At 44.6% G+C, this 18,859-nt stretch overlaps 1 protein-coding gene across 2 annotated transcripts in view; it reads right to left on the bottom strand.

Annotated features, from left to right (window-relative positions):
* The window catches only part of SUSD6 (sushi domain containing 6), a 121,402-nt gene extending 104,280 nt beyond the window's left edge, over positions 1-17,122 (bottom strand). The window contains exon 1 of one of the 2 annotated variants that reach the window (XM_090033234.1): positions 17,084-17,122. The gene's annotated coding sequence lies outside the window, so the exon portion shown is untranslated. The other variant, XM_090033232.1, reaches the window with a different exon arrangement.
* Positions 17,123-18,859: the final 1,737 nt, after the last annotated feature.

Here is an 18,859-nt window from a genome sequence, read left to right as displayed (position 1 = left end):
AACACTAGGTCTATGATCACAAATCTCAAGGTAAAAAAAAGCTTAGCTAGGCTGCTGCTGTGGATTGAAATTTTACCCCATGGGCACATACACTGTAGCAAGCTTATGATTCAAGAGGGGGATATACATTCTTCAGATAACCAGTGCCATGGCACAGTACTTGGAGGTGCTGCCCTTGTTGGTAATGCCTTTGCAAAACAATATGAAAAACACCGGAGGCAACTGCACCTTCTCTGTTCATGCTCCAGTTTCTATTAGGCACTGTAGTCTTTGATTTTACTCAGAAGTGTTGGTAATACAATGCATACTGCATCCCCTCACCACGCAGCACAAGTGAGGCAGTCTGTTTTCAAGAAACAAGCTCTCTTGTTTTGGGGAGTCAGGAGTTTCCTCTCATATTCCTCAGCAACACACAAGCATCTTAAGTTCATTTCTATAGTACATTCTAGCAAACTTGGCAATTGCTGAGGTAGATCTGAAGGCTCAATTTAAAATAAAACATTGTTAATGGTACTGTTAAATATTTATACCGTTATCACAGCCCCATTCTACCAACACACAAGAAACAGCTTCTGCCCCAAAGAATTTATCATTTTTTATATAGTTACTGCAAGTAGCAGCAGCCATAGCCAGAGCTGTCCTAAGGGTGTGCAGGGCCAGGGGCATATTAGCCCGTGTGGGGCAGGGGGTGAGTGGAGAGAGGAGAGCCGGCAGCCTGTATGGCACTGTCCACAGGGCCCAAGGCAAATCACCCTGATTTGCTCCCCAGGGATGGCCCTGGCCATATGGTATTTATACATATATTTGTCTGCTCAGATGCACCAGAAATTTAGTGCATCACAGCAGACTCAATTAATCGAGTCTGCTCTGCATGAAAGCTGATGCACCCAGCACTGTGCAGCAAGCATTTGTATAAACAGCAAAATGCACATCAACACTGAGAAAATGGCAGCAATGAGCTTTTGAACTAAAACACCTTTGATGCAGTGCAAACGTGTACAAATGCCCATAATGCCCCTGGATTAATGTAAACAGTTTTAGTTTTTGAATTTGCTAAAAGCTAACATTGCTTAAGTGGAGAACAGAAGATATGACAATCCTCTATCTGGTTTCCATAATTATAGGAACATTCTTTCTACAGAGCACAACCAGGGAGACCCAAGTGAATTTAGTCACCAAAGTGGCTGATTGGCAGTATTATATCAGCTTCGTAAAAATCAGCAGAGAGAACATGGGCAATGCAGGGACACGTGCCAATGCTGGTGAATCTGAGAAATGGAAAACGAATTCCAACTTCCCACCACAAATCCAAGCATCTTGCCAAAAATCAGACAGCAACAGCTTTGTTACTATTAATGATAGATTCTACCCTGTAACCTGAAGATTATGTTCCATTAGTCCCATTGCCTTGGTCAATCCCAAGTCAGAAGATTTAGAGCTTATAACTGAATCTGGTCATTTGTTATCTCACAGACACAAAAGGTCCTGGAACATAATATCTCTATTATCCAGCTTTTTGTCATGATAAAGGAGGTCCAGTACCCTTTAAAAAAAGTTTATAAGCCATTTTATTGTTTAAAAAATGTTAAAATAGTTGTATAAACATTTGCAATAGGGTTAAGATGTTAGTAAAACTTGGACTCAGTTAAACTGGCAATATAAATGTAAAAATTCAGAGAAACGTGCACTTCGTAACAGGTTAGCTGAAATTAGTAAGAACTGGGTTGGTTTGGGGTTTTTTTAAGAAATACCTTAAAAATACACTTTGTCATGGATGCTGGGGCCAAGGCTTGGTTTCCCAATTTAAACTGATAATTACAGCTGACTGCTGGGAAACTGCCAAATATTTACTGATGCAAGCTGGATTTTAGAGAGCATGCAAGGCCTTACAGGAAACTTTAAACAGAACATTCTCAGCAATGCATCTGCATACGTACTGTATTTTTCTATACCCCTCCCATCTCTCCTGCTCCTTATTACCCAAAGGATATTTTGTTTCTTAAGAATTCCACTGCTCCCCACCACTTAAAATCATGGGCCTCCCTTTGAGAGGTCAATTGCATATAATCTCTTCAACCAAAGACAATAACTTCAGGTAGGGCAACTGAGAGGTGTGCTCTTCCACACAAAAAGATTGTTGTCAATACCAGTGTCTCATGATTAGTACACACACAAGATAGGAAGTGAAACAGGTAAGAGTAGCCTTTTAGAATAATTGCTTTTAATTACACATGATGAATGGAAAGCTGAGGAATGACAGAATATGAATAGCTGAAATACAGCATATTCGTGCTCTAGAAAAGACCCGCACATATACGCCACACATCGACACCTACTGTTTTCTATTTTCAAGGTTCTCAAAATAACGATCACCTTGTAGAAGAACAATTTCTTGGGTTTAATGACTGCTGAACAAATGGCAGGAGATGAAGGCAGTTATCCCCAGCCCCTAATTTTATCCATGCTAAGTGCTGTGCTCCTTAATTATTAGCCGTGCTTTCCAAAAGTTTTCTACAAATCTCAGTCAAGTCAAATGCACCAAAAAGTGACTCCTTCAGTTCGGAGCTGCTCCCAAATACCTCATTATTAGCTCAGTCCTGTCCTTGTCACTTCTATACCACAAAGCCATGCCACAGTGCACCTGAATTTACACACTCACTTACTGTAATACATAAAAGCAGAAGACACTCCCATAACTGTATTCAATCAGAAGCAACAAGATACAAGTCCTAGACTTTGCCTTCTCTAAGGAACATTTAAAATCAGGATAATGAGAGATCCAGAACTCTCTTTAAATAGCCAGCTAAAGTATACTTGTTTGTTTTTTTCAGATCCATTGTTTCATACTTACCTGAGCTGATCAAATTCACCAGGCCTTGAATAGACAGAATTGCATGGACTAGAAAAGAACATCAGTTTTCCAGTGTCCCCCCCCACCAAGTGCTTGAGTCTTCACAGTCTCATTTTAGAAAGATATAGTATCCATCAAAAAGGTGCACTATTAGAGGGCATAATATTATGCAGGTGGAAACCAGCTGAGATTTAACCGTCACAGCTGAGGATGTACTGTAACCTGCTTCCCCTTGTCATAATCTGGTTACTGTTAGAATCTCACTGTTCTCTACAGGAGATTTTAACGAGGTCTAGATCCCTCCAGGGCATCAAAGGATCTCTGTCCTTTGTTTAAACTCCTTGAAAAGGACCTTCCATGGAATACATTCACTTAGTGGTAAACAGAAGTCTACCCTACAAATGTATCAGTAGAGCAGCTCAGGATGGATTATCCATTTGAGGAGGACACCAACTCAGTCCCAGAAAAACAGATCAAACACGGAGCTACCTGCCTTTAGAAGCAAGGTAGGGGTGAGATTCTTGTCACCTCTATGGCAGCTACCACATCACTAGGACAGCCAGAAAGCAGGAGAACGCACAACCCACCCCCTTTCCTGATGGGCTCATCTGCAGAATCAATGCCTTCTGCAGTTCTACCTGGAAGAAAATATTTTTTCTACGTTATAACTTAATAAATTTCAACTGATCTCAGATTTATAAATATGCCTTTCTGCCTTCTCTCTTCCTCCCCAACCAGAAATGTGGCTTAAGGACAGAAATGGTTTAGCAAGTGATTCATCTTAATTCCTCATCGCTGTTCAAAGTTGCTCCTCATTGCATGCTTAATGCCCTGGGTTCTCCTCACTGCAACACGTTTCTTCTTGGAAGTCTGGGGAAGGGAGCAATGAGCACAGCAAAAAATTAAAAGATATTCATGTCCTATCACATTTCTGGACATTCATCCTGCAAAAATCAAGAACTACTACCAAGAATTTTCAGAGTGTTCTCAGGCCTCCTGACCTTTTTAGGCAGGCAAGATTCTCTGGGTAGATGAGATCTCTTTTATTAGACCAACTAAATAGTTGGAAAAAAATTCTTTGCAGGGGTACACCGATAAAGATTTTTTTGGCTGATACCGATGGTCAGTTAATAATCAGCCATATCAGCCGATCCTGATCCGATTGTCAATACGCAGCTCAGTGGCTTGGAGAACAGCATCTGGCTGGTAAGTCGGGGGGGTGGGGGGGCAAATAGAGGTACCCACGGTGAGGGAGGGAGTGGGGCTGGGGCAGGGATTGCCAGGCTGGGACGGGGCACAGGACAGAACCGCTGCAGCTCATCCACAGAATGGGGGGCAGGCGGTGCAACTCCCACCACTGCTTGCACCCCTGCAGGAGGCACGGGGGAAAATATGCTCCACAGATTTGTTCACAGGGTGAGGACAGGCTGCCCACTCTGGGCCTGGAGCCAGGGCCTGCACTGGCTTCTTCATGGCAGGAGGGCTAAGCTGGGGCTGCGCTTGGGGCAGGCAGCAGCACTGGGGAGGGGCTGAAGCCACCCCAAAATTACCCATAGCCACCCCGTAGGCTCCCCTCCCTGCATCACCTGCCCTGAGTGCAGCCTCCATCCCAGGGCCCCCCCCACTGCCAGGAAGAGGCCAGTGTAAGCCCCCAGGGCGCAGCTCACCCTCACTCTGCACACAAGATCTGGGGGGCACATGTCCCCCATGCCACCCTCAGGCATGCATGCAGCAGCAGGAGCTGTCCCCCTCCCCCCCTTCCAGATGAGCCACCTGGCTGGGAAGCGCCTATCCCTGCCCCACTGCCTCACCCACTGTGGGGGCCTCAATTCCCCCTTGATGTACACACCTCTTCCCCTCCCCCGCAGCATGCATGCAGCAAGGAATGCAACCCAGCTGCTCTCAAAGCTGCTGGGTTGCATTCCTTGCTGCATGCATTCTGTGGCTGTGTACATGCACCTGGCATTTATCAGCAACATTATCAATAGGGTTGTGCAAAATGACATCATTCCATTTCGACTTGCATTTTGAGAGAACAGCGTTTCATTTTGAATTGAAACAGTTTTGCTGTTTTGCCCATAGGTGATAATGGGGAAGCTCGGAACAGCCTATAACTGTCATTTCTGGCCTGATTTGGATGAAACATGCAGGAATGGTAGCCCCTTCTGAGGGCATGAAGCCTGCCAAGTGTCAAGGAGATAGGTGCAGGGGTTTCAGGGAAATTGCACCTCAAGCTGCAGACAAGCAAAACTTGTAACATGGGTAACACTGTGGGTGTTAAGGCACAGCAGGATGAAAGCTGCAGGCATCCTAGCACTTGCTGAGGCCACAAAGCCTGCCAGCTGTCAAGGAGATAGGTGCAGGGAGAGTCCGGGTTCTGGCGCCCTGCACCTCTAGCTGGTGCAAAGGCAAAACTCACGACATGGGTGGGTGACAGCGTGCATGTGCGTTAAGGTGCATCCTCACTCAACTGACACCAAGGCAGAAAACAGACCAGTTGAAACAATGCTGCCTTTTATGCAGTTTTTCCCATCCCTCCCCCAGAGCACTGAGTTTGGAACAGACCTCAGGGAAGGGTGACAGTCACTGGCCAGCTACACAGTCAGTAGTGACAGCACTCCTTCCTCGCCCCTTCCCTCCCCACTTCCCCCTCCCTCTCCTTATTTTAGTTTCCGTTTCCCTGCAGGCAAGCCCAGCTTGAGCTACGAAACGTTTTGACTTGCCTGGTTTTGTTTCAAGGCTGTTTCGTAGCTCTCCGTTTCATTTCAATTTTGCTGTTTTGAGTTTTGCTGTTTCGAAACGAGTCAAAACAGCATCAAAACAAAACTGCCAGAGAAATTTTGCACAGCCCTAATCATCAGCCACAAACCAAAGAAATGCCACTTGCCAATAATTTCAATTTTCCTTTTATTGAAACCAATACGACATGGACCGACATTATGGGTGCACCTGTAGTTCTTTGCAAGCTTTCAGGCATAAACACCCTTCGTCAGGCATAGTCTTAGGGCACTTACAGTTCAGAGCCACCACATTTGTTGTTCACTCAATTAAAGAAAAACACAGGCAGGAAGCAGAAGAGTAAAGAAAGCTACTTTTGTTCAAAGTTTCATCTATTTGCATACCTGCATTTTTTAGGCACACGTTCCAACACGCTGCAAGAGAGGCAACAAAACTGATTTAAGCCTGATACATTTCTTTTCCCAGAGCCAGTGGTCTCAAAAATATTTTCAGAACTACAAAAGAAGTTCCAGAACATCTAGGAGCATAAGTCCCAAGGAAAGAAAAGTTCTTACAAGTCATACAGGAGCTTTTGAAGAGCTCAAAGGACACGAGGGAACACTTGAAGAAAGGCCTGAAAGTTAACAGTGGACCACCCACACCAGGCTGCATGTTCAGCATGTAAGGTCTGAGGCACTGCAATTCAGGTGGGTGGCTGTAAGAAACTGAACAGAGTCCTGAGTCAGCATTAGTAGAACTTGAGGAGAGAAAAAACAACTATGCAATGCCAACTTCGTCTACAGTAGGGCTCCCAGCTGTGCTACAGTGATGGGGCCAAAACCATGGAAGCATCCTAGGATGTTTGTTGGATAAACACTATGCTGTAAATACAAAAGAGGGAATATCCTGGGGCAGCTCACAGTTTTTAGTTCTTTAATATGCAGGAAGCACCCAAGTCTCCATAAAGGGAGACACTTCTATAAAATGTTTTCAGATGAAGAATGTGGGAATGAGGCAAGAGAGAGAGTCCTAGAGGGAAGAAGAAAGAGAGACCTAGGAGAGGCACTTTGTATTGCTGGCTCAGCTCTGGGGATGTGGCCAGTGAAAAAAAAAAGAAAAGGGCCACAGGAGTTGGAGAGCAAGAGGGGGGAGTCTTGTATTCAAACAGAACTAAGAATGAGTTGCAGAGCTAGATGAGGCTATGAAAAATCGAGAGAGAACCTCGGGAGGCCAAGAGAAACATTTTAATACTGGTTTCCTAGTCAGACAAAACATGAAAACTACCAGATGATCAGTCAAGGGTCCAGAACAATATGGAAAACAGATCTGTCACCCCAAGTAACAACAACAAAAAAGAAAAGCAAGAAAGCAAACGAGCAAGAAAAAGCCACTGCATTTGGACAAAATTAAGCTTAAGAGCTAGGGCACAGAGAAAGCAGGTTAATTACAACATTTCTCATCTTCTCTGCCCCTGACACTAATAATTTTGGACACAACAGCAATCAGGACAGCGCAATGGAAGTGATGATTCAGAGGTGACAGATTTATATGCCTGGGAGATGTGTGAAGAAAAGCAAGGTCAACTATGAATAACTACATAAGGGACAGAGCACATATGCATACAATAGAACGATGAAGCTGAATAAGTAGTAGAGGTTGCTCTTTAAAAGCCACTGAGACGCACACAAGAGGTGTTTCAGATACAGGTCTCTCCACAGGATACAGACTGGTTCCAGATAATCCCAGAACTTTCACTGAAGGGGCAAGGGTAGATGCAAGGGCACAAGATATCTGAATTTGAAACAGCAAACAGAAAAGATTATAGGTTAACCATCTGCAAAGTGTCACCCAGACACACATACTGCTGCAATCTTCCTTCAGAGCAGACACAAGTTACAATTTTCAAGAGCATTTAAGTCCTATGGAATTTTCAATGTAGATTCAGCCTTACTGAAAAATACCACCTTGAATCTGCTGGACTATACTTGCAGTAATCTCCAACCATTTAAAAACAACCTGTCAGAAACCTTTTAAAAACAAGTGCAAGAGACAAAGCATTTGGACAAAAGTGAAACGAATAAAACTGGGTGTATAATTGTTTTTTTGATTCTGTGTAATAAAGGAGGCCCAAAAGGCTAAAAACAAAATCTGCACATTCAAAATGTCTCTCTTCTCTATTTTGAAGGATATCATAACAAACAGAGATACTAGCAATATGTTGCAATAAAAAGAAACAACTGGAAGTTGAGCATCTGAAAGAAGGAATTTTTACCCATGCTGCTTAAATGTATTTAAATAAGCATTTAACTCCAGTGACTTTGGAGTGGTTGGGAGCTAGTCCCTAGCAAAATTAGTGAATGCCACAACTAAGCATGCCCAAGATTTCTAAAACTAAAGAAAAGACTAAATCCCCCCTTGGTCTCCTTTATTCAACCTAAGCAACAGCAAAAGCAGAAATGGCCCTTCCCTTCCCCATCCCTGAAAGGTTCGTTGCAGATCATGGTTAGAAGGTTGTGTATTTTTTATGCACTCTGCTAAAACAAAGCTAGTTGTCATCAGCCCCTTGATACAAGGAAAACAGCCTTCCAGCATGCAGAAAAGTCATTTGTGAGCCCGCAGATGACTGAGGAGGTGAATCTAAGATTCTCATGTTTGACTGCAGCTGTGGCAGACAGTTCTGGTAGAAAGGAGTAGTTCCTGGCAATGTCATGTCACAGCTCTTTTCCTTTTCCTCTCTAGCCTTCTAACTCCACAGAGAAGCGAGTTTCCTCGCAACGATCAGTGCCTTGTTGTAGATAATGGTGCCCTGAGTGTCCCAGGTATTGAAGTCAATATCACATTTCTTCAGACTGGCCTTCAAGGTACCCTTGAATCTCTTCTTTTGCCCACCACTAGACTGGTGACCAGTGAGTTGGAAGTATAGCATCTGTTTTGGGAACTGGTTGCCAGGCATCTTTATGACACGTCCTGTCCAGCAGAGATGGTGCTGCAAAAACATGGCTTCAATGCTGGTGGTGTTTGCTTGAGCCAGAACACTCAACCAGATCCCAAGGATTGCAACCAATGACCTCAACAGCATTTCCATCTGGAGTTTTGTGCCTCTGATAGGGTCACCCATGGTGGCAAGGTCAAGAGTTAGGTTTCTAGACAAGTAACAATCCAAAAATAAATAAAGCACAAAGTCCTCAACAGCAGGGCAGGTAGATAAAGAAAGCATACTTCACAATGGCTGCAAAGGCAAACAAAGGCTGCAGCAAAATAGAAACCTCCAGTAGTCTGTTTCATTCCAGTGAAGTATTGTGTGGTTGCTGATGTGCAACAGCATCCACATATCTTAAAAGACATGCACAAATGTCTTATTTCAATAAAAAATCCTACAGTGATGGACAAGTGGCCACAGGGGCAGGTGCTCATGATTAGCAGAAACCCTTAGTCATAGACCTATATGGCAGCAACAATTGTATGATGGTTGTTTTGTACTTGGAACCAAGATAGATGTGCAGTTTGGCAGCTGTAATGAAAAATGGGGCAGGCCTATTGAAGACCCACTCTCCTCACCTTGTATGGAGATGGGGCTAGAAAAGGTGCACCACATAGTCTGCTTTATTTCACCCAACTAGCAAACCATGTCTAATGGGGTGACTATCTGCAGTTCAAATCAAGTAATGAAGTTTGTGACATGGAACATCCACACCCTAAGGGAAAAATAATTATGACCAACCAGAACAAAGGACAGCACTAGTGGCTAAAAACTTGCACAATTTAATATTGACACTGATGCATTCAATGAGACCTGACACAGGAGAGGCAGCTCACGGGGCCTACTGGAGGCTATACCTATTTTTGGAAAGGAAAAGCCTAAACATATCTATAGCATTGGTTTTACTATCAAGACCAAAACCGTTACTTGGATGTAGGGATGCCCAGTTGGCATCAATGAATTCATGACCCTTCATCTTCAGTTGACCAACAAAAACTAGTACAATACCCATGAAGTTTCCAGTATAGCCATTTTGCATATTACTTAAGAACTAAATGTTGGCAAGGTAGAAATGCACGGATTTTCAGCAATTCAGTTGTGGTGAAAGACAGTACTACAGTTCTGTATAAAATACCTGGCTTTGCTTTTGTCCCCTACAGTTTGCACTGTACCATTCTTTACTTTACTGAAAGAAAGAACTCCAAGAGGAGCATTTGGTTTCAGTCTTTTCATGAAGGTACTGTATACAGCAGATTGTTTCCCCTGATTACATTTCTCATTTGTGCTAAATCTAAAAATCAAGGTGATTTAGATCAGTGATTTTTATCCATTTATACTTCAGTTCATGTCTAAAGACAAGTATGCTCTTAATGGCTGTAAAATACATAAATTTGATAACTGAAGAGTTTTACACTAGATTTGGTCCATCTTTTTTGCTCCAGGCTACTCAATGGATGGTCCTGATAATAAGGTACTGGATGGTGGCCAAGTCCCAAGACCTGTGATGATATTACCAGTTTCTTGCACCCAGTAACACAGTCCCTAGGTCCCCCAAAAGGTCAAGTTAGTTGTGCCATCTTTATATAAGCTGACCTTAAAAGTTAGATATCTTTTTCTCCCAATTCCTTTTTCACGTAGAAATACAAATGGTTGAAACAAATTTTTAGCTAGAGGTTCCCAGATTCTGACAGTATCCAGGATATGAGGTTATAAATGTATACATTAACATATTTTGTATTAAATTTATGATTTCAACTTCAAATTATAACAATGTTTTTATTTTTAAAAAACAGATTAATTAAAAACTAAAAACCCCAATAAAAAAGCACCTTTTTTTTTTCAACCCTGACCTACAAAGCAGTGGTGTCTAAGCTCGGAAGTGTTCCATCTATCAAAGCCCTGCTTTAGTATTTCTTTGGCATTTTTGCTTTTAAAAGCAGAGACAACATACTTTACTTAGGTTAACTGCTGAAGTAACATAACAACACTAAAGGAAAATGTGCACAAGTAACATATGGGGCAGTTTTTTTCTTGTTCTGTTAAGAGGCCCTGACAGAAGATCCTGATCATTTACCATTTATTCAGCAGCTCTCACTGCAGGTCATTTTGTTAGTGCATTTTAGTACTGTAGTTCTGTGTGCATCTTTATCCAGTTCTTCCATTTTAATGACCTGCAGATTTTTGCTGTGTTTTGTAGTATGACAAAACACTCTTAATAGACATTTTGTGTAAGCGGATTCTGCTGTATAATGGAAATGCTGATAGACCCCTCAGTATAATTGCATTAGTAACAAGTTGTTTTAATATCTGTTATTCAATAGTGCAAGTTACTAAACTAGAGGAGAAGAAACACATTTCAAAAACTCTGCTTTTGCAAGTCAGAGATGTTCAGACACTTCATTCATCCATGAATTTAAAACAGTGTATACGCTTTCATGGCAAGCCAGCAAGAAACATACTGCCCAGAACCCTTCAAATTCAAGTCACAAAGCACCATTTATTCTGCTGAAAGATGTAAGCCCTCACATATGGGGAAACCTACCTCTTTAACAAGTTTAGAGGACTCAATACTATCTTCACGCCCTGCAGAAAAGAGCTAAACCAGAATATGACTTTCCTTGTTTCTGAGATGAGATGCAAACAGTGAAATCAGTTACTTTCTGTTCATATGGTTTCATTTCTTCATGCTCCTTCATTGGTTTACGACGCACAGTTCACAGAAGTCCAACAAGAAAAGCTGGAGAAGTTTAAATCTCACTTAAAAATAATAATTAAAACATTCAGAAGCTCAAAAAAGGCACAGTAAGATTTTATAAAGTCTAAGAAGATTTGATAAAATCTAAAAAGGTCAAGAACAGTTGTAAGTGCTAGTTATTCCTTTAAACATTCATGCAAAGTGAGTATTTAATACATCCAACTGTCTCTTTTTTTTTTTTTTTTTGCTTTTAAAAAGGGTAGTCTTTCACATACCCAGTTAGTTTAAGAGAGCTTGAACAGGAACAGACTGCACAGCAGAGCAAACAGCATTTGCTGTCTACATACAGGTTCTTTCAGAATCTAATGCACTTCACTGTGCCTTGTCAACTATGAAATTCTGACTTTGCCTGGTAGACAAGGTTATGGTCAAAGAGGTGATGGCTAAGTAATACCATCACATTCCGTGTATGCACATTTACATCAGGGAAGCGGATTTACTGCTGGGTGGGCTCGTTTCCAGGATAAAAATCCCCCTTGGGAATTAGCCAAATTATATGAGATGCCCTGATCCTTTTCACTGCGAAAAAATGTTCTCAGTGCAGGCTCAGCTTCCAGAGCCTGACCACCTTTTACATTTGGGTTCAGAAAGATCTGGGGGCAACTGAGTGGGGTCACTTCACTTCTCTAATTTGTCACCATAGAAATCTCCCCTTCACAAACAATCATGCTGCCACAACAAAACCTACAGATTACAAGATGGTCTTCCACCATTATCAGAAAGGAAAGGAAAGGAAAAATTGGAGGGGGAGTGGTAGTTGGGGGAAAGGGACATCAGACAACATGGCCATTGACTGGTATGGAGTGAGGAACCAAAACCAAGCAGAAAAAAGCCTATTTGATATGTTACTGCAAAGCACGTTGTTATTATTAGGTTAATTCTGAAAACTACCCAGCTGTCTGTGTCCTGGGGGAAGCTAGCTAAATGAAAATACTAGTCATTTCCTGTTTTTGCACACTTTTTCATATCGCAACCAACAGAAACCAAGTATCAGGTTCCCTTTCTTGCTGTAGATGCAAGTCTGCCTCTTGCGTAAGTAAACTCTGTAAACCTGTTCCCACTATTCTAAACTCAAGACTGATTTTGCAGCTGTTCTCACCCACAAGAACCCCACTGAAATCAAAAGAAATTCCACTTCTAGAATTAGAACCATACTGCAGTCCTGCTAAACAAATACACTAAAAAACAACAAAAATACATGAGTAACTTAAATAGTGCCATGTATCACAAGACCTTCCAATACAGCTACATCTATCATCAGTTTGAATCCACATTAATTTGGGGTTTAGCTGGAATTAATTCCAATTTACGCCTGTATAAGCAAAACTAGAATTTAGTTGCATGTGTTTAAACATCCTTAGTCAAGGCTAAGCGAACAAATGAAAAATGGAGTTTTTTTCCACAGAATTTCAAGGTGCAGAAGAGCTCTCTGGAAATGCACTACATAATTTACTGATAGCAATATAACTGAGTTCCAGGGACTGGAGATTTGGGGGAGGAAAATTACATATGGCTTTTTCATGATTGTTCTCTACTTGTTTTTAGTCTTCTCTGGTCTGTACACTGAAAAAATGCATGCACATGTTTCTGTGAATCTACTCCTGGACAAAAGTTATATACCCTGCTAGCTCAGATCAGCTGACCCTTCAACGAGAATTGAGCCCAGCTTCATCTATCATTATCAGTCAAAGATCAGCTACCTAGAAAAGCCTGTAAGTGGCCCATTACAAAGAAAGATGCAAGAAATAGGTTGGTTCCTGAGGGAGGAGAAAAGTCTCCAAACACCCCGTTGAAGGGAAGAATCTGTAGGGATCAGGCAGACCCCTGCAGAAAACATGAGGTTAAGAGGAAGAGATGACTGCACCACTTTAATGGAAGAATTAAAGCTGGAATCCTCCAAAACGGGGTTCACTAGGCTGTAGATACAGTGTCACTGCTTCCTAAGCTAGCAAGGAAAAGTGAGCAGCCTACATTTCCTCCTTCACAGAACCAAGGCAAGCTACACAGGTGCTGAGATGCTGCAGTGATAGATGTGGTGAAAAGGAGAAGGCAGATAAAAGAAATGACGCAACACAACCAACTACAAACGCAGAACTTTGACGCATGTTGCTGGCAGGCTGCACAGCCAAGAAACAGATTATTAATGGCAATGCAGCTCACATTTCACAGAGCTTGAAAGAGCCTCTCTGTATTAAGGAAAGAGTTAAGCATTGGGACTAGTCTACTCCTGAGACACAGAGTCTTTCACTTCTGGGTTGCCATACTGAATCTGGGACAAGCTGGTTGCACCCAAAATAATTAATCTTGGCTGGCTCTTCAACAGCCTATGTGAAATAAAACAGCAGTCTCAGCTCATCATTGGCATTAACGATTAGTGTGTCTCGGTCTGTGCAAGAATGTAAAAAAGCAAACAGCTTTTGAGACTGAACTCAGTTCTAAGTCCCCTAGAGAAAGTCACTCCAAGTCAGGACTCCCACAGATCAACAGGGTAAAGAGCTGCAATGGAAATTCACCCTGTAACTGCTGTGTGGTTAGACTGCTTCAGGCTCCTGTCCAGTACCTTTTACCAGCACTGGATTCACTAATGTATTCCCATCTAAAAAAGACTACTTCTAAGGTAGGTTAAATGGCCTTTCAGCTAAAAAAAAATCTCATTTTCCTGGTCCTGACTAGTTGCTCGTTCTTCACTCAGAAGAAATGCTAGAAAAATTAAACACTTACCTTGAACTGTAGCCAATTTTAACCTATTCTTAAAGAGGTTACAGGCACACTTTCTATAGAGTCCCTCAGCTGATTTTTTGTGGTTTTACAAATTGTGTTTTTCCATTTTTAAAAATGTTATTCTCTGCCAGTGTTCCTTTAATCTCATAAATAGCTAGAGATTATGATGCCACAAATAATTACTACCACTGTATAGAAGAAAGAAGAAAAAGACAGACAAAGGCCTCTTTACAACTGTCTCTCTACTAAGCACCTGATAGAAATATCAGCCATAAATTACTACCACAATTATACTGATCAGTAATCACCAGGGCTTGCAAGTTTAATATACAAATCACCCTCTGCATTGGCATTTTGCATCCTTTAACGCACAAGTTCCAGTAACAGATGCAGACAGGAGAGAGGGCTTCTGCCTTCAGTCTGCATGTGGCCTGAACCATGCTTCAGGTGTCTGAAAACAGACAATTTCACTTCTGCTTTAATACCGGAAACTGGGAAGTGATTAGTAGTAAGCCATTCAAGGAAGAGGAGACAAAGCAATCGGCTTCCCAATACTGACGCAGGCTGCAAGCCAGTAGCTCATGTCTTGAGTGCAGCCAGCAAGGGGGAAAAAAAAGAAAAAGAAAAAAAGAAACAGGCTGAACAGAGGACAGTAAAGATACTTTGGAAGAGATCCAGAAATTTAGAGCTTATCCCCACTGCATGAGAAATAAAGGTTAAAACCTCTCCTTAATTAGTTATAAAGAACTTTCCCCTATTGTTCTTCCTGTAACTCTCCTAAACAAACTACATATCTCAAGAAACCTCAGGAATTACTGTGACAAAGACTCCTGCCAAGAGAAGCTCTATTATATAATGGCATTTATGGGAACACACACAAAAAGCCACCAGGAGAGACAACAAGCCAAGTGCTAAATCCTCAGTTTTGTCAGCTCTCTGCAATCCCAAACACTTCACAACCTTTTCTTTTATGTTTTTGCGTCCTCCCTCCACCAAATAAGTTTAAATTACTGGGAGTGATGGGTTTTATCAAAGAATAAACCCATTCAAAACAATATGCTTGCAGCAGCCTTTTTCAAGGATCACCACCAGGTTAAAAAGGAACTTTAAAAAGGGAAGTCCTTATTTGTGGTGTGCATAATAGCAAGTAAACTGCGGTTTTTATATATATCGTATTTTTCTCCATTTCTGTGTGCTTATTGACAATTTACAGATAGTTTCGCTTTTGCTCACAGCCATTTTCACCTCCCTGCTATGAACACAAGCCCCATGTTACAATATTTGCACTACAAATATTTGGGGATATCTAACAAGAACTTGTTTTGATGCATAGGTTATAAATGCCTCAAGTGTGACAGTGCATTTGCTGTGTTAGGCATTTTACAAAGGCCCTAACATACAGACTCTACCACAGTGCACAGAGAGAAGAGCAATGACACCACACCCTCAACAAATAGAAATGTCACATGCTAAAATCACCTGCTACACCACCTCATCTAACATCTACTCCTGAAAGATGTCTCTTCGCTACACACCTGCATGAATTTGAGAGAGGAGAGCAAGAGCCAGCTTAAAATAATCCAATTTAAATTAGTGTATACATGTACATCTGTTACTATCCATGGTGTGGAAGACTGCTGCAGAAAAGAGGGCTCCAAATGATTTAAGGTAATTTTAGAGACTGAAGATAAGAAAATTCAGCTGCCAGTCACTGAACATGCATACTGCATATTAAGAAACTATGCTGCTCAACTTGTATCTATTCTAACATACAGAAGACTTGATGTAATGGAATTTAAGTCATCAAATGCCATAAGTTATTTTCTTCTTTATTACTTGCTACTTGATGAAAAGGAGATTTTCATTTAAAATGTGTTCATACATATTTTAGTGGAAAGGGAACAAACTTCATTTCTCACATCAGGCAGAGAAAGTGTGGCTTCTCCCCCCCCCTTTTCTTTTTTTGCCTGTTAGTTATAGAACATACACTCTGGCCTCTAGCAAGCCAACTTGTTAGCAATCAAGAGCAACATGGTTATGCACATCGCATGATTAACCCTTCATATGTCAAAGTCTCCTGGAAAAAGGTGCTTCTTGAAGTAAAGGAATGGAAATGTTCTCTTCTCTACTAAGGAGCTGTGGATCTCACTTGCCCCTACCCCCCCAACCCTCCTTTTATTCAATTTACAGGCCATTTATTTTTTGAAATGCAGCTCCATAAGCAACAAGGGGCAGAAGGGAGTAAAAACACCAGGCATCAATAAATAAATAAATAAATGCAGATCAGTGGTGATATGTTTTGGCCCTTTGGGGCAAGTGAGTGGCGCAGGGCTGGTCTGAGCCCCTGCACACCAGGATCAGGCTGTGGAGCCCTGCCCTGCCCAAGCCAGGCACCTGGCCTGGGGGCTCCTCCCCAGCGTCCAGGTTGCTCCGGGCAAGGTGCCACCACGACCCCTTTCCCCAATTTCAGGACCCGTGGGGAGCCCCACAGGCCGGACGATGCGGCTCGGGGGCCGGATACGGCCCGCGGGCTGGGATGGTTGCACACCCCTGCAGTGATGTGCCCGTCTCTCTGAGGCAGTCGCCCGTTGCCGAGTGCCCGACATAGGGCAACACGCGTGAGGAAGAGGAGAGAAGCAAGCAGGAGCATGCCGGCCGGGACACACCTGTACACATACACACGGGGCAACTTTCCCTGAGAAGCCCCCCGCCCCCGGAGGCTCAGACGGGAGACACAAAGGACGGAGCCTCCCAGCATCTACCGAGCGGGCGGCGCCGGGCAGGGGCGCCTGCAGGCTGCGAGCACAAGGCGCTTCTGGCTCCCCGGAGCCGGCCCCCTCCCCCCGCCCTGGGGCTGTGACAGCCGCGCCAGGCCCCCACAGCGCCCCCGCCCCGCCCCGAGGGGACTGACCCGGCGGCGCGAGGCCCGGGCGCGGGCGGCAGGACGTCCGTCCGTCCGCGCGAGGTGGCGCGCGCCAGGCTCCGGCTCCGGCTCCGGCTCCGGCTGCGGCCCCTTCCCCGCCCCGGCCGCGTCCGCTCTCGCGCTAGCTCCCCTCACCTCGCCCGGCCGGGCAGCCGCTCACAGCGGGGTGGGGGGCGGGACTCAGCCTTAAAGGGGCCGCGCCCGCCGCTCCTCCTGCAGCCGCGGCGCCCGGCACACTCCCGGCCCTGCCCGCGGCGTGGGGGCGGGGCCAGCGGCACTGACACGCGGCGGGGGCGGGGTTTTCCTGCAGGGGGCGGGGCCCGCGCAAGTGGTCCGGCCCCCGGCGGAAACAGGCTCGTTCAGTAGGGCGGTGAGCTGGGGTGATGAGACCGCGGCGGTTCCCGAGCTCGGCCACGTTGCCACTTAAAACCGTGCCACCTCGAGTCCCACCAGCACACTTTTGTCATATAAAGAAATTATAATTAACCCGTTCGTACCCACCACTGGCAGGTTGTCTGCGTACCACGGATGAGCCGAGACAGCGGCGGCAAAGTGGGACTACAAAGGCACCCCAGAGGGCATAGCGCCGGGCCCTGCCGGCCGCTCTGGTCCCACTCACCCCCAGCCCTATCCCGCTGTGCCTGACTGCCCCGGCCCTGGCACCACAAAGATTCGGGGAAAAGTCTTTAAGAACAACGCCGAAAACAGGAGCTGGCAACACTGCTGTCTGTACCTGCTCCAGAGGTCTGGGGTGGAGGGCACGCACCCTGCTACAGAGGAAGACAACCCCCCCAGTCTGGACCCGGCTGACCAGAGGATGCAATTCCCTCCTGACCCCAAATACGGGGCTCCGAGGACAGGGCAAGACCCTCTAGCCAGAGACCTCTGGCTTGGCTCCAGGCAGAAGCACTGGCACAGGCCAGTTGAAGTCCCCAGCCTTATCCGCAGCCAACATGCGAGGCCTCTAGGGAGGCTTAAAAATATCCTGACACATATAGCTCAAAAAGGGGAGGAGGCAGGAGCAACCAGCAAAGAGACCCCACGAGGAGGTCTGCGCTCCCCACTACAGAGAAAGGCAAACACCCCGATCCACATCTATCTGGTTATGGGATAAAATTCCTTCCTGACCCCAAATACAGTGATCAGTCGACCACAAGTAGAGAAGCAAGACCTCTAGCCAGGAACCTCTGGGTTTAGAACCTGGCAGGAGCCCAGTTACGATCCCTAGCCTTGGTTGCAGCCAACACAGTCAACCAAGCAACCAATACAATCCTGATCCTTATAGTTTCATAGTTTGTAGGGTCACAAGGGACCTGAGCAGATCATCAAGTCCAACCCACTGCCATGGCAGGAAAGAGTACTGGGGTCAAACGACCCCAGCAAGGTAATTGTCAAGCCTTGTCTTAAAGACCCCCAGAGTAGGAGCCAGCACCACTTTGCTTGGAAGTTGTTCCAGATCCTAGCCGCCCTGACCATGAAGTAACACCTCCTGATGTCTAATCTGAATTTACCCTCTGCCAGCTTGTGACCATTATTTCTAGTCACTCCTGGCGGTGCTTGGGGGAACAGGGACTCCCCCAATGCCTGCTGGTCCCCTCTGACTAGTTTGTAACAGGCCACTAGATCCCCCTCAGCCTTCTCTTGTGGAGACTGAACAGGTTCAGATCCCATAGCCTGTCCTCATAGGGCCTGCCCTGCTGCCCCCGATCATGCAAGTAGCCCTCCTCTGGACCCTCTCCATGCTGTCCACATCCCTCTTGAAGTGCGACGCCCAGAACTGGACGCAATACTCCAGCTGCGGCCTGACCAGTGCTGCATAGAGGGGGAGTATCACCTCCCTGGACCTGCTTGAGATGTATCTGTAGATGCGTGACAAGGTGCAGTTGGCCTTCCTGACTGCATCCCCACACT

Source organism: Crocodylus siamensis, chromosome 2 (assembly GCF_052110815.1).
Source record: "Crocodylus siamensis isolate JL-2025a chromosome 2, ASM5211081v1, whole genome shotgun sequence".
Classification (NCBI taxonomy): domain Eukaryota; kingdom Metazoa; phylum Chordata; order Crocodylia; family Crocodylidae; genus Crocodylus; species Crocodylus siamensis.
This window is presented reverse-complemented; position numbering and strand designations above follow the sequence as displayed.